Source organism: Mus caroli, chromosome 2 (genome assembly GCF_900094665.2).
Source record: "Mus caroli chromosome 2, CAROLI_EIJ_v1.1, whole genome shotgun sequence".
Taxonomy (NCBI): domain Eukaryota; kingdom Metazoa; phylum Chordata; class Mammalia; order Rodentia; family Muridae; genus Mus; species Mus caroli.
In genome coordinates, this window is record NC_034571.1 from 75,252,392 (window position 1) to 75,276,593 (window position 24,202).

The window sequence follows — 24,202 nt, forward strand, 5'->3', positions numbered from 1 at the left end:
CCGGCGCTCGGTCACCTGATCGGCCGCGCCGGCGCCCCCGCGAGGCCGCCGGGAGAACTGCGGCCGGAGCCCGTGGTCCGGAGCGCCCCGCCCCGCCTCCTCCGCTCCGGGGACCCCCCAAGCCGCGGTCCTCGACTTCGCCCGAAGTTGTCCCCGCTCCCCACGCCCCAGGGCCCGCACCGCCGTGGGAACGGGTACGGTGTGTTTCGGGAGACTTTGGCCCGGAGAGGAGCCTGGCGGCTCGGAGCTTGTTTTCCTCCCACGCCTTGACAGACGCTCCAGGAAGAACGCGGCAGATGTGTGCTCCGCACGGCGGGCAGCGCCTCGCCACCTCCCGGTGCTCGCTCCCGCCTCCAGCCGGCTTCGGAGGAAGGAGGTCGGAAGTAAGGGCAGCTCAAGTTCCTTGGATTATTATGAAGGGACTTATCATGGACCAGCACCCATCCGGAGGAGACACGAATAGGCTCTGGCATGTGGTAAGCAAAAAAAAAAAAAAAAAAAAAAAAAAAAAAAAAAAAAAAAAAAAAAGAGCAAAATAAAAACAAAACAAATTTTGTTCCGAGTAAGAGGGTTCGCTCCCAGCCTCCACCTTAAATTCCAATCGTTTCTGGAAACAATTCTACTTTTCCACCCCATCACCAATCAAATATTGTTTGTCATCATCTCACTCCGTGTCCACTCCTCATCACACAGGGGTTCAAACTGGAACAAATTGTGTCTCCATGTGAATGACTACAGTGAAAACTTGCACCCCAGGGGACTTGGCCACTCGGATATTTGGGGCTTTACCTAACATAATCAAATTGTGTATCGTATTCATGAATTTAAATCAATCACCCCACCACCTTCTATAATAAGGCATTCTGAAGTTAGTAAGAAAATGGATTCACAGGCAGACAGTGATGGTGCACGCCTTTAATCCCAGCACTTGGGAGGCAGTGACAGGCAGGTTTCTGAGTTCGAGGCCAGCCTGGTCTACAGAGTAAGTTCCAGGGCAGTTAGGGCTACACAGAGAAACCGGTCTCGAAAAACCAAAAAAAGAAAAAAAAAATGGATTCACCAAAGCAACTTTGTAGTGAAATGTAACAAATTGTTTCTAAGACATTTTAAAAAGCTACTGTAGCTAGTCTCCCAGAACTCTACCAGAGAGTATACAGAATTCCTTAAGGGCTGTTTAAGACTCCTGGTGGAGGCCAGGCGTGGTGGCACACGCCTTTCATCTCAGCACTTGGGAGGCAGAGGCAGGCCGATTTCTGAGTTCTACGCCAGCCTGGTCAACCAGGACTATACAGAGAAACCCTGTATCCTGAGACTCCTGACAGGGGGCAGAGGTGGGCAGGCCAGAGGTACACAGAAAAACCCTGTCTCGAAAACAAAAAAAGTTCTAGTCCCGCCAAAAACATCTTAACATTTATCTGTCGGTGTGCAGTCTACATAGAGCTACATACCTTGAATGCGTATTCTCTCTCTCCCTCTCCCTCCACGCCCCCTCCGTTCATTTCTCTCTCTTTTTCATCTCAAAGACCATCTATTGAGCTCTATTGAGCTATTTGTTCCGTTATTGACTAATTGAGGCATTTAACTTCCTTGGCTTCTTGATAATCTGGTAGTTAGCATTTAAGTTTACCGGAGGCTGGGGGCTGAAGTCTGAGACAATTAAGAGGAGCATGAGAAGGAAACGCTGCTGTGAGGGATTGGGGACAGCCAGATAAGAAAATGTACATGTTCTGGGTGGAAAGAGCAGTGTGTGTGTGTTTAGGAAGCCAGGGATCATTTCTATCAAGATGGACAACAGCATTTTTTAAAGATGCATTTAATTTTATTTTATGTGTATGTATATTTTGACCTCCATGAATAAATGCACTGTGCCCGTCTGGTGTACCCAGAGGCCAGAATAGGCTGTCAGATGTAAAACAACTGTTACAGAATTTTTGTTTCTTTGTGGTTTGAGGTAGAAGAGGTTGTTATTTTGTTTTGTTGTCTTTTATAATGCCATCTCACTCTATAACACCATGACCATTGTGAGGGATGTAGTGGCAGCAGGTAGTCAGGCCTGGTGTGGAGCAATAACTGAGAGCTTACAACTTGATCTCCAAGTATGAGGCAGAAACCTAACTGGGCATGCCATGTGCTTTTGAAACCTCAAAGCCCATCCATACTTCTTCCAACAAGGCCACACCTCCTAATCCTTCCCAAACAGTTCCACCAGCTGGGGATCAAGTGTTCGAACCTGAGCCTATGAGGATCCTTTGCATTCAAACCACCACAGTTCTCCTCTCGTGCTGAGATTCTAGGCATATAGAGCATGCCTGGCTTCCATATGAACTTGAATAGTTGCAACTGCTTATACCTTAGAGTAGCCAAGAGAAGAAATCTGTAGATAATGTGTTTGTTGGGGTTATTGTCATAGTCACTGTCCTATTACTGTGAAGACATGTGTCTACCATGACTAAAGCAGGTCATAAAAAAAGAAAGCATTTAATTGGGGGCTCGCTGACAGTTTCAGAGGATTAATTCGTTATCACCATGAAAGAAAGCATGACAGCAAGAAGCCTGGCATGTTGGTGCTAAAGAATACATCCTGATTCAAAGGCAGAGAGAGATTCTAGACTTGGTATGGGCTTTTAAAACCTCAAAAGCCCACCCACAGTGACACACTTCTTCCAACAAGGCCACACCTCCTAATCCTTCTAATTCTTTCAAATAGTGCTACTCCCTGGTGACTAAATATTCAAATGTATGAACCTGTAGGGGCCGTTCTTATTCAGACCACCACAGTTACTGTTGCTATGATAAAACACCATAACCAAAGTAACGTGGGGAGGAAAGGGTTTATTGGATTTCTACTTCCACATCACAGTTCATCATCAAAGTCAAGACAAGAAGTCAAGGAGGGTAGGAACCTGGAGGTAGTAGCTGACACAGAGACCATGGAGAAGTGGTGCTTCCTTGCTTGTTCCTCGTGGTTTGCTCAGCCTGTTTTCTTCCCCCTATCCTCATAAAATAGGGATTCTTTTTGTAGCCTTGGCTGTCCTGGAACTCACTCTGAATCTAACTATCTCTTCTTCATGGGTGCTGGGATTAAAAGCATACTCCACCATTTCCTGGCTTCAGCCTGTATTTTATATAACCCAGAACCACAGCTCAGAGGTGGCACCGCCAACAATGGGCTGGACCATCCCACATCGATCACTAATTAAGAAAATGCCCACCAGGCTTACATACAACCTGATCTTATGGAAGCATTTCCTCAATGGAGGTTCCCGCCTCTCCAATGACCCTAGCTTGTGTGAAGTTAACAGAAAACTAACCAGCATACTACTCTTATTTAATTTTTAAACAAGCTAACCTGAAACTGTCATAGACCAAATCAATTTGAGAAATAAATAAATAAAAAGAAGAATTTACAGGGCTGCAGAAATGGATCAGTGGATAGAGAGGCTTACTGCTGAGTCTGATGATCCCTAAGACCTTCATGATAGGAAAAAAGAAACCATTTCCACAAGTTGTTCTATACACACACACACACATACACACACAAATATGAGCTTTTCTAGTCCCTTCCTTATTCTGAATAATACCATGGAGACCTATATTAATAAACTTGAAGCACTTGAGCAAATATTTAGCTATTATATAGGCTAACCCTACTATGTTGGTCTGGCCTGCTTCTCAGCCTAATTCCCAACCACACAGTCCATTACCTGCCATCTTGGTGTCACCCCATCCTTCTTCATATGTGTCCCAATGGCAACTCCCCAGGTCCCACCTGAGACCCTCTCCTTGACTCTGGCCTTGGAAGCCCCTTCTTTTCCTTTTCTGCCCAGCTATGGGTTTACAAAATAGACAGTCTGGAAATGCTTCATAAAAAATGACAATCTGGAGGTCCAGACTGCTACCAGATCTCCAGGTACAGAAATCAGCATGTGGATGAATACACAGTGCACAAAAACAACACCAACACCCAACACACACACACACACACACACTTAGTCAAGAAAATTAGATATCCCAAATGATATAGGCGATAGCCATTGTCCTTGGTTGCCTCTAAACAGAGCAAAAGTAAAAGATAAGACTTTATAGCTGAAGACACTACACACTTCACACTTAGGACTTGGAAGAATTGAGCTGGAACTGATCTGAAAGCCTCCTACCTGAAGATTGGCCTTCATAATATGGGAAGGAGTTACACAAGCTGCCAAGAGAGGAAACAAATCAGTTGTCTACCCAGATGTAAGCCTACCATCCAGAAAAATGACCACTCTGGCAAGAAATCCGCAAGGCTGCGATGGTGGCACTTATGTATTGGGGATAACAACTCTCTAAGTGGACTTAAGGTTCACTCAATAGAATGGAAGCCATGCCTGGTACTGGAAACTTAGCTAACTGTGGTTGCTCATAGACCCTAGAGAAGAACCTACTACTGCAGGTTTTTTAAAGCCATATAATTCCTAGCTGCATTCTAAATGCTACTATGTATGCCCATAGATAAGTAACTCTAGCTTCTCATGAAAGAGGCTTCTCTTTACAGCAGATGGAAACTGTTACAGGGATTCATCCACTTGTCAAAATGCAGAGAATCAGTGGCTGTGGGCTGCCCAACCCAACTGATGCATCTGTACCACAACCTCTACAGCTAAAGCTCACAAACCATTGTGAAAGAAGGGGTAGGAAGGTTGTCAGAATCAAAGGACCAGAACCTCTGCTTCAAGATCGTATCTTCTGTATATGACTGGCAAGCTGAATCCATGAAATCTCAATAATATGGTCCCTAAACAAGACCCACACAATGACAACACCAACTGACATGCCACCATGGGCCGGGGAAACCTCACAAGGCCCTATCCCTAAATGAAGAGCTGTAGTCAATTATTTAATGGCTGCTGGGAGAGGAAGGCTCAGTCTCCTCCAAGGATGAGTTCACTAGTGGAGTGTCTAATTCCAAATGCTCGGCCCTAAGCAAACATGCATATAGGTAGCAGCTCAATAGACTGAATTTATACATGTAAGTGTGTGTGTGTGTGTGTGTGTGTGTGTGGCAATAATTAAAGATGTCATGAGTTTGAGACCTCTTTTGAGAGATGGGTTTATTACAGCAAAACTTAACTTTAATAATAATAGTTTCTTCAACTAACATTATAATCTCTATTAAGAAAGAATAAAATAAGGACTAGAAATTAGATTAATGTTTTTTAGTTATTCTTCCACTATGTGTCATGTTTTAATAAATGTACTATCTAGCTCAAGTGGAAGCATTTGAGATGTTATAGAATCTTATCTTCACACTCTCTTTTACCTCGCTTCTCTTATTCCATTCCTCCTGTTTGCTTTTCTTTCCTTTACAATGCTGGAGGCCCTAATGAATGCTAAGCAAGCACTATACTCTAAGTTAATAAGGAAACTGTTATGTAAATATTTATTTTTTAACTGCTGAAGGGCCTACCCATAGACAGTAGCAGATCTGGTTGGTATTGGATCCCGTATTCATCTGACCCCAAAAGTCATGCATGTTGTTTACTGTAATAACAGTTGGGTAAGATTATATCTCTTGTTTCTTCTAGTCAACAAGGTTATACATTCTCCTCTGTAGCCTCTTACCCCTAGTCAATCTCCATGAATATTTCCTTCAGTTACTATTCTTCAGTTCACAGCTAATGTCTGACTTGGATTCCGTGACAGAGACAATAGATACATAATCATTCCTTTAGCTTTGCTTTCTCCAAAAACTATAGAGAATTGCTTATGCAGTGCTCTTTGCTATTTATGAAGGTTTTATTATTATTATTATCTATTTTATTTTTTCATGTGGAACTTGCATCCTGCAGCCCCACAGCCTGTGGAGCTTTTTTGGTGTTGTGGGAGATTTGGGGTTTTGTTTTTCTCATAAAATATATTCTGTCCTGTTTTCTCATCCACCAACATGTCCTCCCCACCTCCTTACACGACAACTTCATATGACATATGACATCCATGTGGTATTTCTCTTAACCTCTCTCCCTCCCTCACTCAAAAAAAAAAAAAATCAATGTTTTTCCAATGGAGTGTCCCTGAGTATATCAACCACACTCTAGGGCAAGACCCCATACCAAGGAGTAGTTGACCAACACAGAAGCACTCTCATGTTTTGTTTTGGCTTTATTTATTTATTTTTTTAGTTTTTGGTCTTATTGGGGTTTTTTGTTTTTTTGATTTGATTTTCATTTTTTTTTAATTGGTGATTTTACTTATTTACATTTCAAGTGTTAACTCCCTTCTGGGTTTCTTCTTCACAATCCTCCTATCACATCCTCCTTCCCCTCTACCTCTGACCTAACCCTCTGTTGTTTTCCTACATAATGTAAGAGCAGAGGAGAAATTGCTGGCATGTCTGTGAGTATGTAGGTTAAAAACCCTTTGATCAGGATGTCTTCAATCAAAGGTGATAATCCCTGTTCTTACAGACAAATACAACAGTCCCCTTCTATCAGATCTCAAACAAGGCACTGCTGGCTCAAAATAGATGGACAAATTTCTCTTTAAAAGCACCTAAGGTCCAAATGTTAATTACATATATCCATTTCCCCTGTTGGGAAAGTGCTGCATTCCGCCAAAATCAAATTGAGAGGAAAACAGTTGGGCAACTTGTGAGAACAGTCAAGCACAAGTGCACAGCAAACAAATGATGTTTTTAAGTGAATTATCATTTTAAAAACTGTGTTAAAGACTGCATATAGCAAGACAGTAATGTAAACAGAGGAATTAACTCTAGGCAAAGAGCTCTGGGAAAGAACAGGAGATTTTATTGTAGTTTTAACACTCGTCATACAAAGAATAAATAGTAAAATAAATAGTAAAATGCATACGAAATCATTACTGCAGTTTCTGATTTCCAGCATGGCAAAGACTATAAGGTATGAAGTTGAGCCCACTAAGAAAGGTTGGTGCAATGGAGTTCTAGTATCTGCAGAAAGTAGTGTAAGGAGCTAACACTTAGCCAGAGAGTGTATCGTGGTATGACAGAAGAGAAATGAAGAAAAGCCTCAGGAAACCTAAGCCATCTGCAGAAGTCAGCAGAGGGATGCCAGAAATAGAACCAATACAAAAAGATAAAAAGAAAGTAATGAAAAATTAATTACAGCCCCAAGCTTAATCATTCACATCCAGACAGAGTCAGCTTACAGCTTACTAGATCGTCCGTGATACACTTCATGCGTGCTTACACTTCTGCACTGCACAGCCAAGGATTCCAGTTGAGATTCCTTTTTAAAATTGTCCAGAGCATGGTGGTACACGCCTTTGATCCCAGCACTCGGGAGGCAGAGGCAGGCGGATTTCTGAGTTCGAGGCCAGCCTGGTCTACAAAGTGAGTTCCAGGACAGCCAGGGCTATACAGAGAAACCCTGTCTCGAAACAACAACAACAACAACAAAAATTATCCAAAGAACTCCAGCTTTTGGAGTAAGTCTGATCTAATGGGCACTTTTAGTGTGTGATTTTTTTTTTTTAATTTTCCTTGTTATTTTCATAATGCAAAGGACTCATGAGTTTTTTATTTTGTATATGTGAATAGCATATAATGGAATCCATATCAGTGTATACAAATATTGATCTTTTTGGTTAGATTTGTTTTCAAATCTTACACTATATATCTGGCAACAGAAGTCACAGGAGTGTGCTTCCTTAGCCTATGCAAAAACCTGGCCTCAATCCTCAGCACCTTATACACAGATATATGTTAGAGTGTGGCATACAATTTTGACAAGATTAGTGATAGAACAAAACTGTAGGCCCCAGGTAAAGGAAATGGAAGTGGTGAATGGTCTGTGAGGTACCAGCAAACCATAGGCAAACGGAGTCTGGGAGCCAGGAGGAAAAAGTGTCTCAGGAAGTTGCAGTCAACTACATTGGCTGTTCATGACTACCTTGCTTTGTTTTTGTTGTGGTGCTGGGAGCTCAACTCAGGTTGATCCACACATGCTAGGTATGTCCTCTACCACGGAGCTAGAGCTCTGCCCTATTGAGTTGAATTACGGGAGAACTAGGCAGAGATGCACTTAGGGAACTTGGCAACCTGTAAGTTCCTGGCACATTCAAGAAAGCAAGAGGAACATGAGGGAAAGAGATAATGAGGAAGCCCAGGACACAAGGCCAGACTAAGCTTTTGTTTTGGTGAGGGTGGGGGTTGGGGGTAAAAGAAACCCAGATACTGATGGTAATGCATCAATTCTGAGCACTTGGAATGTGCACGCCATTACAGTCGATGATATAGGTTAATGAATTCCAGCTTTATAACAAACTCTTGTAAGTAATAGATCTTATTGCTCCTGTTAAGCAGATAAGGACATCCTGCCTAAACTCATACTGAGAAAGAGACAGTTACCCTTAACCCTTGATATGCATACTGATGCAGAGCAGAAGGCTCTCCCTGATAGGGGTTGAGTAGGTGGCTTATTGGATGAAGAGCTTGAAGTGCAAGCCTGTCAGCCTGAGTCCCATCCTCAGCACCCATCCATGTCAAAGGAGAGAAAGCCACAAAATTGTCCTTTGACCTGCATGCATGTGCGACACACACACCCCATCATTATCACCATAAGAATTCTGTGGGTGGAGAAATGACTGTAATTTAGAGCACATTCGACTCTTGCAAAGGGCCAGAGTTTGGCTCCTAACACTCACATCAAGGGGCTCACAGCCTCCTGTAACTCCAACTTCAGGGGATGTGACAGCATCTATTGGACTCTGCACTCACGCACACACATACCCCCTCGCCACCACACACAATTTAAAAAATAATAATTTGCTTGGGAAAATTACAAAAGTTTTATTCTATCTTCCAGTTCTCCAATAAAACAAAAATAATTTCTCAAAACACTTGGCATTTGTGAGAAAGTGTTAAATTTAGGGTAGGTGGTGTAACTCAGTGGTGACCGCATGCCCAGCATGCAAGTGTTCCCAAGTTTCACCCCAGGCACAGTCAAAAACATCCACTACTACCTTGAACTTTGCGTAATGTATTTAAATGGGTAGAAGGAAAAGCCTTAAACTGAAGGTCCGATGGACAAAGGTGGAATCCTAGCTGTTTCTCTCTGCGGTGTGGCTGGGGTCGGGAAATGTTGACTTTTCACCTTAGCAGAAGTCACTGGACCTACCTGACTAGATGGTTGTCTGGGACCATTTCAGCAGATATGGATTTACAGTAAGACGGGCTGTAACTGTTGCTGTTGTCACTTTCCTCATGGTCATAATTATCATTATTGTCCCCTCTCTCTACACTGTACATTGGCACATGCATTCTCATGCAGAAAAAAAATAGAAGCTTGTGGGTTTTTCCTTTTTTAGTTGAGTACAGTGAAGGCAGAGAGCAGGGAAGGAGTGGGGCAATGGCTATGGCATACATAATAGCCTTCCTTAAATAGCTATCACATTGTGTCTTAGCATTCAAGCAAAAAAATTAAAAACCTACCTAATTACATTAAATTGCTTTGCTTGAAAAGCTCTTATTTCAAAGTAATAATTTCTGAAAATGATATTTTCACTGTTTCATGTGAAGCACACATAATCACTATAATTCTAAGGTGATTATATGCAAATGTAAGGGCATTAACTTTTTCTTTATTATAAAATATACATTATGTTAAAGTATATAAACTCATCATAGGTGATTTTTCCTCATTAAGACATCATTGCAATCTAAATGTTTACAGTAACTCATTCTTGGGCTGGAGAGATGGCTCAGCCTTTGCTATGTAAGCCAAATGACTCACGTTTAGACCCAGGAACCCTTCCATGTAAAGGTGAAAAGGGACAAGTGACCCCACAAAAGTTTTTATCTGACCTCCACACCTGTACCACACACACACACACACATACACACACACACATGCACATACACACACTCCCACACCATATATACATATACTCACAAAATTAATACAACTTAAACATTAAATAAATTCAACTTTACATTCCCACATTAGTGAAAACCCAGTGTTACCACAGTCATACACAATAAGTAGTGTCTAACCAGGAGAAAAGGAGGACGGGTAGTACAAAGAGAGAAGGAGGGAGGAGAGATATACAACACTATGGATTTTGAAAAAGCCATAGAAAAACATTAGTTTATAAGCTTATTTACAAACACATGTGTAATATATATTAAGTGTATAATATATATTATTATATGTTATATAATATTATGAGTGTATATTATTATATATTATATGCTATACTATGTGATTAATATATTTTATGTTATATGTAATATATTACATTAAAACACATTATACATCTAATATATATTAAATGGAGTTATATGGCATAGGCTGATAATGCTTAACCCCCAAATCATAGACTATCTAACAAAACTCCCAGTGCCAGCCATGGGAAACCTCTCTTAAAATCATTAGTCAGGGGGTTCCAAGTGACTCCCAAAACAATGTAGGCTGTTGACATTGTCCTTGGTTGCCTTCAGAACTTGAAGGTAAGACTTTATAGCTAAAGACACCACACACTTTGGATACAAGACTTGGAGTAATTAAGCTGGAATCCTTATCCCCAAGAATTGGTTCCCATAATATGGAAAGGTACTGTGCAAAAGAAAGACAGTCAAAAGTCCTACCCAGATGTAAAGGCTGTGGACCATGCCATGAACTAGTATGGCAAGATGTCTGTTGCAGGAAATATTAAAAAAGAACCGCCAAGTTCCCTCACTCCATTCAGCCACTCTGCCTGCCAACTCTCCAGTGGGGCCGGAGCTCTCGAGTTCCCTTCACTGCCATCCCAGCCACACACAATGGCCATCCACCTCGAGGTCAGCTGCAACAAAACCCAGCAAACCAGAAGAAACAAAACTCTAGAGGCTTATAATTAACGAGTCAGATTTATATACCAATAAATTCTCAATTCACAAGATGCCAATACAATAATTTCAGAACCAATTGATGATAAAAGCTGCCCGCCTAGATTAGACAAATTATCCCAATTACTCTATCCTTCATGATATCATAGCTACCTGTGGCTATTTAAAACAACAGGGGGTCAGGATCTTCTTCCATCTTGGCTTTTTACCTCTCTCTTTCTCTCTCTCTCTCTCTCTCTCTNTCTCTCTCTCTCTCTCTCTCTCTCTCTCTCTCTCTCTCTCTCTCTCTCTCTCTCTCTCTCTCTCTCTCTCTCTCTCTCTCTCTCTCTCTCTCACATTGCTCTCTTTCTGCCACTCTTAGATCTGCCTCCCTTTTCCCTGTCCAATCACAGGCCTCCTGCTGCACTAATATTTTAATGTAATTGGACAGGGGAAATCCTGCCACAGATATCTCCACGGGTTCGATAGTGGCACTTGTGTCCTCAGAGTAACTAACAACTCTCTAACTGGACTTAAGGATCACTCAATAGAATGGAAGTCATGCCTGGTACTAGAAACCTAGCTTACTAGCCATGGCGGGAGATTTCGTAGACCCTAGAGAAGAACCTACTGCTGCAGTTTTCTTAAACCAGTATGATTTCTAACTGCATTCTGAAAATTCCTACTTATACCCAAAGATAAATGTAGTTCTTGCTACTCATCAGGGAAGCTTCTTTTTTTTTTTTTTGATGAGTATGAACTGCCCCTCCCTGTCTTTTTTGATGACTTTGGGTTGGAAGTCATTTTTTTTTTTTTTTTTTTTTTTTTTTCCCAGCAGATGGAGACTATTACAGAGAATCACAACTGGTCAAAGTTTAGAGAGTAAGTAAGTGGCTCTGTGGTGCCTAACCCCAACTGATACATCTGTAATACAGTCCCTACAACTAATCACGGAATACTAAGGACGAAGGAGTGGAGAGACTGTAAGAGCCAAAGTACCAAGATGCCTGCCACAAGATAATGTCTTCTACATATAACAGGGATGCTCTACTCATGAAGTCTACAGTGTGGTTACCTGCACATGAGTATACTAGTTAATTTGCCAACATGGATGGGGACAATTTTCACAAGGACCCATCCTAGACAAAAAGCTCCAGGAAGTCAATTGCTGCTGAGGTAGAATCAGAGTCAGTTTTCACCAGGGACGAGAGTCCTTTGTTAGGTTTCCAATATGAAGTGGTCAACTTTAAAATATGGACATGAGAGGAGTCAATAGGTTGTGTGTATGTGTATGTGTGTGTGTGTGTGTAAAACAATAACTATAGAAGAAGTTATGAACTGGAGAAGCGGTGGGAATTACATGAAAGGAGTTAAGAGAGGAAAAGGAATTCTCAAAACGTTTTAATTAGAAACATGAAGATAGACTGCGCTGCCTAGGTTGTTTCCATGCCAAAGTTGTACCATTCCTTACATTCTTTTTAGCTGCTTTCACCCGTTGCTGCTCTACAGCCCTTTAAACTCAGAATGTATGTACTGGGAAATTCCACAGTTGCTTTTCACATCCTTATATTCCATGATCTTAGCTTGTATATATGTGAAAGGAAAGATTCAGCAAGTTATTTTTAGCTTGTGAAGAGAAGAAATTCCCATCTCCTATTATCCACTTATTTCAAATAGTTGACTCTCCAATTCAAATATCAAAGGGAAATTTACCACTTACTATGCATTCATAAGTACTCTCTTGTCTTGGATTTTAATCATGCAATTGTTTGACCTGCGCAGGAAACGTCGGTAAATTGATATAAAATGCTAGCAATCCTGTCATGTACTGTATGAGATAAACATGCGTGTGCTTGTTTGTAAACTACAGACATTGCATATGTCGGAAAGGAAACTTGGCTGACACAACCCAACTTGGAAATGATGGAGTTCATCTGGGCTGCTTCATTTTAAAAGGGTGGGGGGGTGATTTGACTCCTATGAATTGTCTCAGAAGAAAGGATCATAATGAACGAGCCATCTGCACTCATTTTCCCCAGGTGTCAAAGAAGATATAGATATAAAACGGCAGCATTTCTGCAGTCATTCAAAGGTGAGCCAACTGTGTTCAGTGAGGGTAGTGGCAGCAATCCTTACTTCTTTGCTTGTTGATATCATATTTCTTCTCAGTGCTTAGATTCCTCATTAGCTTTTGGTCCTGACTATGAAGCCAAGAAGCTGTTATATCCTCACAATATACAGGTGTAGGGTGTGAGTCATTGCACAGTTGGTTGTTTTTGTGGACTTTGTTGTTGTTGTTTCTGTTTGGTGCTAAGCATCAAACCTAGGACCTTGCATATGCAAGCTACATCCATAGTTCAGTACAATTTGAAAGAGTCTATTGTTTTACAAAGTGTACAGAGAGCTTCAGAGGCTTCAGAGAGGAATGAGAACTCTCCATTATAACACTTATCAAGGACAACAGGAGCCAGCCGTGGGGACCTGTACCTGTAGTCCCAGAACTCAGCACACTGGAAACACAGCAGGTAGAGGCAAATGAATATGGAGGAGCTCCAGGCTATGGGGACTATGTAGTGTATCCTTTTAGAGAGAGAGAGAGAGAGAGAGAAAGAGAGAGAGAATAAGAAAAGGAAAAAAGAGGCATAATTGGAGCAAGTGACTGTGTGAAGTGTCCATCTTTAAGCTGAACATAAATGGCAAAAGTGGTGGCATTGTCCTTTTCCTGATCAATTTAAAACACTAGCCTCTGCAATGGGGTAGCCTCTATAGTCAGCATTTTTTCAAAGCCACATATCCCACCGGAGATCAACCCTCTCAGGCTGTCTCTTCTTCCTGGCTGCCAGGCCTGGCACCTCCCCCAGGAGGTAGAAGGAATGCTGGAAATGCAAAACAAACCCGAATAGTTTTGTTTTTCAGTTGAACACCTTGGCCAAATGTCTTCATAGAAGGAAGGCATGGGAACTGCTGGCTAACACAAGGTTTTAAACTGTCTGCAGGTTGTCATTTGTCTGCATTCCCCTCTCTCTTGTTGGTGTAAGTAGCACAGCGTTGGCTGTTCTGTCCTAAATTAAATGCAGTGTTTTATAGCAAGTGCATGGTTTCTGCACATGACATAAGCCATACTTAGTTTGCCTTAGAACGATGGCAGAAACATTGCAAATTTAGACTGTGAAACCTGCTGCTGAAACAGACCCAGCCAGCTTTTCAGCTTTCAAAGCTGCTCTGTGTGAAGCAAGCAGTACGTCAGGAAATCTGTTGCTGGGACACCCTCTTCATATCCTTTTCCTAAGAAGATTTGACATGAGAAAGAGAGAGGCATAAGCTATGTGCAAAGATCACAAACATTGAAGAAGCAGCAGAGTATTGGAGAGAGGCCACCCACATGCTTCGGTCTGAGGAGAGCCTCCCAGAAAACACCTCCCCTTGACTTCTGGGACAATTGGCAATCCCACTGCAATTACAATTGATCCTCTGTTTCTTACTGCGGGTGTTTTCCTTAGGTAGAGAAAAATAGAATGTAAAAGTCATTGGTTATCCTCCTGTAAAGTTACAGAGCAGTTTGCCTTAGGTTGCGATGATTAACAGGGTTAGGTCAGTGGCCTGCTTTCTTTGTGAAAGAAGACTGTACAAAAAGATTCTCAGCTACTAGTAATGAGAATTTGTTTTCTTCCCTCAGTGGGAAACAAATTAGCTCAATTCATGAGAGTGTTTTCTTTTTCTCCGAGTCCTTTTCACTTAAAGAAACAATCTTGCCTTTCATGGGAAGTTTTCTAAAGTTAGAAAGGGAGGGAGGGGTGAAAAGGAGAGGGGAGGGGAGGGGAGGCTCCCATTACCAAGTTTTGACTTTTTTCCTCTCCTTTGTTTTGATGTGATGTGATGTGATGTGATGTGATGTGATGTGATGTGATGTGATGTGATGTGATGTGATGTGATGTGATTTGTTTTCCGAGACAGGATTTCTCTGTGGAGGCCTGGCTGTCCTGGAATTCACTCTGTGGACCAGGTTACAGGTCACTCAGAGACCCACCTGCCTCTGCCTCTTGAGTGCTGGGATTAGAGGCTTGTACAACCACCGCCAGGCTCCCTCCTTCTATTTTGATTTTTGGATTTGTTTTTGAGACAGAGGTTTGAAATGTGGCCCATGTTGACCTCAAACTCATAGTGAACCTCCAGCCTCAGCCATCTGAGTACTGGGATTATGGGTGTGCACCACAGTGCCCAGCCAACTTTACATCATTAATGGTATTTTTCCAAACTTCAGTATGACATCGTTTATTTGCTTATAATCTAAACCAGACTTTTTAAACTCATGGTAGGATAAGAATTAAAATATAAATAATAATAAACAGCTTTTCCCTCTATTTTTAAAACTATTTAAATTTATTTATGAGTGTGTGTGTGTGTGTGTGTGTGTGTGTGTGTGTGCATGTGTCCCATGATACTTGGGTAGAGAGCAGAGGACAAGTAATAGGAGTTGGTCTTCTTCCCACATGTATGTCTTGGGACTTGAATTCAGTTTGCCCATGCCTTTACCCCATAAGCCATCTCATTGGCCCTCAAGAACTTTTAAAGTAAGCCCTGAAATATTTTTTAAAGATAAACATCTTTAATTCTCCCAGGCACTGAAGTTATAAACATTTTCAAGATGAGGTTAATTTTATTTTCAATTTTCCTACTTAAAAGATTTTTAAATGGGTACTGGAGAGATGGCTCAATGATTTGTCAATTTCCTTTACCATTTGAGCCATCTTGCTGATTCAGTTTTTTTTTTTCCCCAGATTTCTTAATGGTGATTATTAGCACGTTTTGAAAGAAGAACCAAGAATAAATGTCAAAGTGACACTCCTGGAGGCTGGAGAGATTGCTGAGTGTTTGGCTGGCATAGAATCATGAATCCCAGAGTTCAAGTCACAGAACCAGACAAGCCCAGAGGCTCACACAGGCAGGTCTGTAACCCAGATCCAAGAGGAAGAAGACACTGGAGCATAACTGGGGCTTGCTGGCTTCCAGCCTGTCAGAAAAGACATGAACTCAGGTACAGGGAGAGATCCCGCCTTAAAGATAGGTAGGTAGAGCATGAGAGAGAACACCTGATGCCTTCTTCTGGCAGCATACACTCATACAGCCAACGCACAAGCATGTACACACACACACACACTCACAGGCACACAAATACGTAAATCTTTTTTAAAGCAATGCTCCTGACAGCAGCCAGGGTAAAAAAATGCATGAGATCAGTTAAGTATACATATCTCTAGCAAACAGACCCCAAGCATGTGATACGTGATACGGGAGCCACATGACTTCTGTTTCCTAACTGCTTGTATCTTTGATAATCGGATGAAGAACAGCAGTGTTGTTTTCAATGTGCTGAGTCACTGGCAGCGAAGAATGACAGTCCTTCTCCTTTCCTTCTTCTTGGCAGTTCATCCTTCCTGAAATCACAAGATGAATCAACCCTGCCTTATGCTGCCTGCCCTGTCCTGTCCTGTCCTGTCCTGTCCACAACACTCCTCAACCGTTGCTTGTCCAGTGTATTCAGGCAATGAGGCATGAGCAACCAGTTTGATTATGTAAAAAATGCTCTGGCTGCTAGACAGATATAAGGAAAAACAACTTCTGATTTTCTCCTTTTTTTTTTTTTTTTTTTTTTTTTGAGACAGAATCTCACTATGTAGCACTGGTTGTCCTGGAACTCACACTATAGACCAGGCTGGCCTTGAACTCTCAGAGATCCGCCAGGTGTATACCACCGTGGGCAGCTAACTTCTGATTTTCTAATCAGATAAAATTTCTACTCATGGTGAGGTATTATTGACTGTTTTCTCTCAATATTAAACATTTGCTAGGGATTTATACCAACAAGAAAACTATAAAATAATTTTGGTTCAGCTAGTGAGATTTTTTTTTTTTTTGGGTGGGGGTGAGGGACTGGTAATATTAGCTGTAGCTTTGGGAAAGTTAACAAACTTGAGCATATACTCATTTAGTTCTTATTTAGTAAATTTTAAGCTAAAGCCAAGAGTCACTGATAGAAGAGCTCTAATAAAATAGTGAAATATTAACCTCTCGAGTCTTGTATTACTTGTGAAATAATATGTCTGCTCTTGATAACACACATAATTACCCACACCTAATTTTCTTCATTACCTTTTAGTATGAGAAAAAGTAACCTTTAAATTATGAGCAACAAGATTCTATATTTTAGTAAACAGAAAAAACGTAAGTTTATAAATGAGTCACTTTTAAAAATCTTTGTTACATTTTTATTTATTCTTAGTGAGTGCACACATTCCAAGATACAGGCATGGAGGGCAGAGGACTGTATGCCAGAATGCCTCCCAGAGGTTGAACTTGTATTGTCAGTGTCGATAGGGCTGCCTTTTAGCTGAGCCAGTTCACCTGCCCAAGCTGATTTTGAGTAAAAGAGGTACTTCCACATTTGGCTATAACTTTTTTGGAGATTAGTTTTTATATATTTGTCAAGAGCATTCAAACTATTCATGGCTTCTAAATGCGAACAGGCACTCTTATATTTCAAATTCTACTGGAAATTGCCTTTAAGAGAAATTCCCTTTCCAAATTATGCACAAGCACACAACTTGTGTGTTTACTGCAGATTAAACACATGTAGGTTCTCAAAAAGGGACTACTTATTGAAGGCATATAATATACGTATACCTGAAATGTCTAAGTAATTCCACACTAATACAAGAATGCTTGGGTACTGTATCTTACTAAAACTTACTGTAAAGCTGCCTATATATGCAAATCTTGAAACACAGAGAATTTAATGGGTCTAGAAAGTGTGATATGATATTGAATAGTAAGAGCCACAAAACCAAGGAGGCAGGTTTCTACTCGCAGGCAATGGAAAGGGTTGGATAGGGTCACTTTGCCATTCAAGAATCTATCTGTCTATTGATATTTTCCTGGTCACACTAATTTGAGGGTCCCAGAGTGTTTCTTGCTCTTTGGGGGACTCTGAGGTTGAAACCCCAGCAGAGGAATGTGGAGGTGTGTTTATAAGATAAGCACATTTGGGGTGTGTTAGTGAGTTTGTTTTTATTAGTTCTTTGAGAGCTTCACACAGTGTGTTTTGTTCATACTCTTCACCTCCTACTTCCAATTATCCCATAGCTACCCCTACTCTACTTCCTTACCCATCCAAGCTTTGAGGCCTTTTTTTGTTTTTCAATCCTTTAAGACCGATTTGTGTTGCCCATAAAACTATATGATGGTGTTTGCCCCAATATAAGAACCCTGAACCCTTTTCAACCTTTCTTCTTTAAGGAAATTAAGATATTTAAGATATTCTAATATTTAAGGAAATGAACCAACTCCATAAAAAAAAAAAAAACAGACTTGGGCTGGGCTGGGCTGGGAAATGGTTCAGTCAGTAAAACACTTGGCCTTGCTAGTTCAAGGACATGACTTTGGCCCTAGAACTCACATAAGATGTTGAGCTTGGTGGTATCCAAGCTCACAGTCCAAGCTCTGGAGATGTAGAAACAGTAGGACCCCCGAGGTTTGCTTGCTAGTGAGTCCAACCTAAGTCGTGAGCTTCTGGCCAACCAAAAACCCTGTCTTGAAGGAGGTAGGCAGCCGCCCTGAGGAAGACACCCATAGTAGTTGTGTGTCCTCGGGCATGAACTATGCATCCTTACACACTCAAACGCACACACACACACACACACAAGCATACACATCAGCAAACTTATGCTAAAGCATTTAGTCTACCTGTTATTAGGGTAGTTCTAAAACTCTCCTTCCCTTAATGAGACTTTAGCCTCCAAAACATGAAGCAGAGCTGGAGAGCTGACCCGGGGGAGGGGGGGGGAAGGCTCCTGCTGTCAAGTCTCAGAATCAAAGTGGGATTTCCAGAGCCCACACAGTGAAGGGAGAGAATGGACTTCCACAAGTTGATCTCTGACCTCAATGTATGCATTGTAACATGTGCGCACTCACCTATATACACATACCTCCACACATAATTCTACACACGAATGTAAAGTGCAATGTAAAAAAAAAAAAATCTCTCCCTAAACCTAGAAATACACTTAGATGTATTTTCTCTGCAGGTTTAGCTGTGTTTGTTGTCTGTGCGCTCGCTTATTGGTTAAGGAATTGTTCAGGTTTTTCTAAATTGTTTTTGGCTGCTATGGTGGAAATCTACAAAAATGGGTTAATAGACTATTTTGGGCCCATTGTTCAGAACACATTTATCTTAGAAATGGTTACCATAGAGATGGGCACACATTGTGTGACTCTACAGCTGGCAAGTCAGAATCATCTAAGCTACTAAGACATAAATAGCCATATATACACAGACACTCAACAAGCCATACACACCGAAGCCTTTCCCCGGTTCCTGTAAAATAACATGTATTTCAGCAATGCTCCAGGTGGCAGAAGGGAAAGTAAAGTCTACACATTTAAAAATGTACAGTGTCACCAAAGCCATTTTTAAAATGTAGTCTGAGTCAAATTCAAAAGTTCCTAATGTGTTTGTAAAAGAAGGGCTCAGTGTACTGGTACACTACAGTACACATCTGTAACACCAGTGCTTGGGAGTTGGAAACAGGCAGATCATTTAAAACCAGCCCTAACTACAGAACCAATTCAAGGCTACCTTGAATACAACCCTCCCCAGCCAAAATAAGAGTAAATAAGCAAAAAAAACATCATATAAATTAAATATCAATGCCATGTTTCACTAACTAGATATAGTCAAGTTATCTTTGATGGACTTCTATACTTTAACTATCTTCTTCAGGTAAGGTGCCACCCTGGTCATTTTGAAGCATGGCACCTAAGTTGACCTGTATGAGACCCTTATGAGATTAACATTTCTTTATGAAGGGAGATGAGAACATTATGAGGCTCATGAGCTCCTCATTTGATTCCTTCCACCCCAAGATTTCAGTCATCACTGTTCAAGAAGCAAACAATTGACTGGGATGGACATCTTGGTAGTTCTGCTTAATGAGTCACCTATGTTCCTGTAAGCAATACTGATGGACTCAACTGAACTTGGAGAGAATCCTTTGAACCTTTGGTGCTCTCTCTGCCTGTAATAAAAACACATTGTGCGCTCTCTCTCTCTCTCTCTCTCTCTCACACACACACACACACACACACACACACCATGTAATGGCATCTGTATTTGATTCCTATATCCTTTGTTTGAATAATGTATTTACAAATTTAAATTTACTTATTTTAATGATTGTGTATGAGTGTTTTGCCTGCATGTATAATGTACATCACATGTGTGCGTGATGCCCATGGATGTCAGAAGTTAACCATGTGGGTACTAGAAACTGAATCCTGGTCCTCTGCAAGAGCAATTGGGGGCCAGAACCGTTTCTCCAACCCAGCCCAGCCCCCACCTTTTAAAAAACAATGCTTGCCAGTCATCAGTTCTGAAAAGGGTTTTAACAAAATGAAGTTATCCATGTCTCTCATAACTAAATTAATACTTTAGTTTTCTAATTGGTCCTCAGACATATTTCCTTCTGCTCTTGTAACAGTATTTGATTATGGCATTCCTGATGCCCACAGACACTCTAAACCCAAATAGCTACCATTGTCTTTGAGACTTCCATAAGCTAGTATGTATAGTAATCTTGGCTGTCAGCTAAGACCTGCCTCAGTGGGTGACTCCCCAGGGGTATTTCCTGGAAGGATTAAATGGGGAGGGAGACAGGGTAGCAGGCAATGTTTTTCTGGCAGTGGCTGAGAGGGAAATGCACTGTTGACCTTTGTCTACCTACCTCAGCTCCTCAGGTGTCTAATTTGTCACTGTTGCAGTGGCCATCCTCCACTGGTCACAGCCCAGCTCTCTCAGCCTTCAACTTCTTCAGTACCCGATTGGAACTACATGGGCATCTGCATCCCATCTGTGAACTGAGCACCCACCAATTTCTCAGTCTCTCCAGCAAGCAAACAGCCATAGTTAGACAGCCCATAAACCAATCTAATAAATCCCCTTTGTAATATGTATTCATCCTTTAAGTTTGTTCCTCTAGGGAACTCCAATGAATACAGAATGAAAATATTAATTTAAGTTTTATACACAGGATGTGTCCCTGCAAACACAGTTTAAGTTTTTTTTTTGTTGTTGTTTTTGTTTTTAAGACAGGGTTTCTCTGTATAGCCCTGGCTGTCCTGGAACTCACTTTGTAGACCAGGCTGGCCTTGAACTCAGAAATCCATCTGCCTCTGCCTACCGAGTGCTAGGATTAAAGGCATGTGCCACCATGCCCGGCTACAGTTTAAGTTTTACATCTATTTTGCAATAATGGGAATTTTCTTCATCTGTGATTTTTTTCTATCCTTCTACACACCCCCAAATACCTATTTATTTTATGTGCTTGTATATATTTATGCCTGCACCACATGTGTGCAGGAGCCCATGAAGTTGACAATGAAAGTTTCAGATCTCCTGCAACTGTGAGCTGGTTGCTACATGGGCGCTGGGAACCGGACTCTGCAAGAACAACAAAATGCTCTTAACTGCAGAGCCATCTCTTCAGCCCCTCTTTGTTGATTTTTAAAAAATCTTGTCAATTTTTCTGAAATTAGAATACATCTTAAAATCAATAATGTCTTAAGTGTAGCATTGTTCAACTGGAAATATTTCTCTGTGTTGGTATATCAGTAATGATATGTCTTATGGTGAATGCTCCGTAAAATTCAGTGAGATATATTTTGCTGTACCTTCCTAGCCTTTGATGAGGGCACTATACTAATTGCAGACACATAGAAGTATGTATCGGTTGGTTTTATGGGTGAAATTTTTGAAGCATAAATGGCTGTAACAGCTTTTTTTTTCTTCTGGTGGCAGCCATCAGGTGAGCCAAGATGGGTGCATACAAATACATCCAGGAGCTATGGAGGAAGAAGCAGTCCGACATGATGCGCCTTCTTCTGAGGGTCCGCTGCTGGCAATACCGCCAGCTCTCTGCGTTGCACAGGGCTCCCCATACCCGGCCTGATAAAGCTCGAAGATTGGGGTACAAGGCTAAGCAAGACTATGTCATTTACAGGATTCATGTCCGCCGTGGTGGTCGCAAACGCCCAGTTCCTAAGGGTGCAACTTAAGGCAAGCCTGTCCACCATGGTGTTAAACAGCTGAAATTTGCCCGAAGCCTTCAGTCTGCTGCTGAGGAGAGAGCTGGGCTCCATTGTGGGGCTTTGAGAGTCCTGAATTCCTACTGGGTTGGTGAAGATTCTACATATAAATTTTTTGAGGTTATCCTCATTGATTCATTCCATAAAGCTATCGGAAGAAATCCTGACACCCACTGGATCACCAAACAAGTCCACAAGCACAGAGAGATGCATGGGTTGAAATCTGCTGGCCGAAAGAGCCGTGGCCTAGGAAAGGGCCACAAGTTCCACCACACTATTGGTGGTTCCCGCCGTGCAGCCTGGAGAAGGTGCAATATGCTCCACCGTTACCGCTAATACACGTGATATTTGTAAAATTCATATCCAATAACAATTTAGGACAGTCCAAAACATGGCTGTAACAAAAATAATCCACATATCATTAGTGTAAAAATAAATTTTAAAGCTGTCTATTTTATGAAGAAAGGTAGAACAGATGAAAAGGAAATTGACAATTATGCTAAACCTCCTTTTTTTCTTTATGTGTATAAATAAAATATATCTAGGAAAAGTAGAGTTCTGAATTCTGGCCTAAACTGCTTTTCTCTACATGGCGGGGGGGGGGGGGTGTCTGCTTTTTTAGGCAATGCAAAGTAGTTAAATAATACCCAAAATTCTCAAATAATTAATATTTATAGGGAATGCAGAAGGTTCTATTTCTGTTTTATTGCTTCTTTTTATACTATTATAACATAAATAAGGGCATACAAATATGACACAAACACATTTTGGAACCAAAAACGTTCCATTAACAAATTCATTTATGAGGCACTGAATTCACAGAGGAAATTTGCACTCAAGCTGGCTTTAATTGAACTAATTTCTAAATGTCTTTCAAAAGATCAGAGAACACGTGCCAAGCCCCTCACTGTGCCTGTTCTGCCCTAGCGCGTTGCAGATGGGATCACTAACGCCGGCCAGAAACTGTAGCGCAAAGTGAAGGATTCTGACAGCAGCCTTCAGAAATTAATAAAAATTATATATTGCCACGGCAGATTTTATCATGCGAAATGTCAGGCCATGTTGTGCAGCAAGATGGAAGTGAGTCTTAAATCCCGGCAGACCGAATGAATACCAGGTCTGCTGCTCACTAGTTCTGTGCATTTTAGTTACTTTATTGAAATTGACTTTTTTCAGATAGATTGGAGCCAATGCTGGGAAGATGCCCAGTGTACTACTTGGCATAGGTACTTTAAATCTGCTAAGACAGAGAAATGAAGCCAGTCCTTGCGGCACGGGCCCATAATCCCAGATACCCAGGAGTCTGAGAAAGAAGGAACACCTGCCCAGGGCCTGCAGGAGCTACATATAGTGACTTTAGAGTCAGCCTGGACATCTTAGACCGTTTCTGAAAACGGAAAGCAGAAGGAGGGCTGGTTGAGTACTTGTGTGGTCAGGAACCCAGGCCTGATACCTATTATCCTGGGAGGCAAGGAGGAAAAAGAAAAGGGAAGAGAGATACCAGAAATTATCTGCAGAGCAGAGCCATGTTTCAGGGTGTATTGACTAAGCCCTTTGTTGTGGGACTTCTCCTGAGAAGCTCTAAAGACATGCGTCACAGGTAGAGGACGTGGGCAGACCACAGAAAGGACCCCACTCATGTCCAGCGCAGTGAGTCAAGTATTTTATCAGACTTACATACAGGAGCATGGGTAACTCAAAGGCAGTTGCATGCCTAGAACATCCCACACCATCCATGGCCTACTGAAGGCAGCTGTACTACTGGAGCCTGCCCCACCCCATTGCCTCCCGCATTGCTTACTGCTGATATTACTTCAAGGAAAGGATGCCTTGGGTACCTTGACAGCTTTGGGAACCTACAGCCTCCCTCCAGGAGGGATTTTTTGTTTTTGTTTTTTGTTTTGTTTTGGTTTTTGAGATAGGGTCTTTATATATCCCTGGCTGGCCTGGAACTCACTATGAAGACCAGACTGACCTCAAACTCACGAAGATCCTTCTGCCTCTGCTTCCCAAGTGCTGGGATTAAGACATGAGCCTCCATGCCATGCTCACAAGGGAATATTAATAGTCTTAATCTCAGGAGAGTCTGATGTGGGTAATCACAGCTGGTTTGTTCTAAAAAGGCTTCACCAAACTCTACCCCTTCCCTTACATTCATTCTGTCTACTTCTTTTCCACAATGATCTCTGAACCGTTGTCTACATCTGCATGCACGTGTGTGTGTGTGTGTGTTGTATAATATTTATT

General features: G+C 41.6%; 1 pseudogene; it reads left to right on the forward strand.

Annotated features, from left to right (window-relative positions):
* The first annotated feature begins 74 nt into the window (after nt 1-74).
* Nucleotides 75-22,399, forward strand: LOC110289778 (annotated as a pseudogene).
* The last annotated feature ends 1,803 nt before the right edge of the window (nt 22,400-24,202 follow it).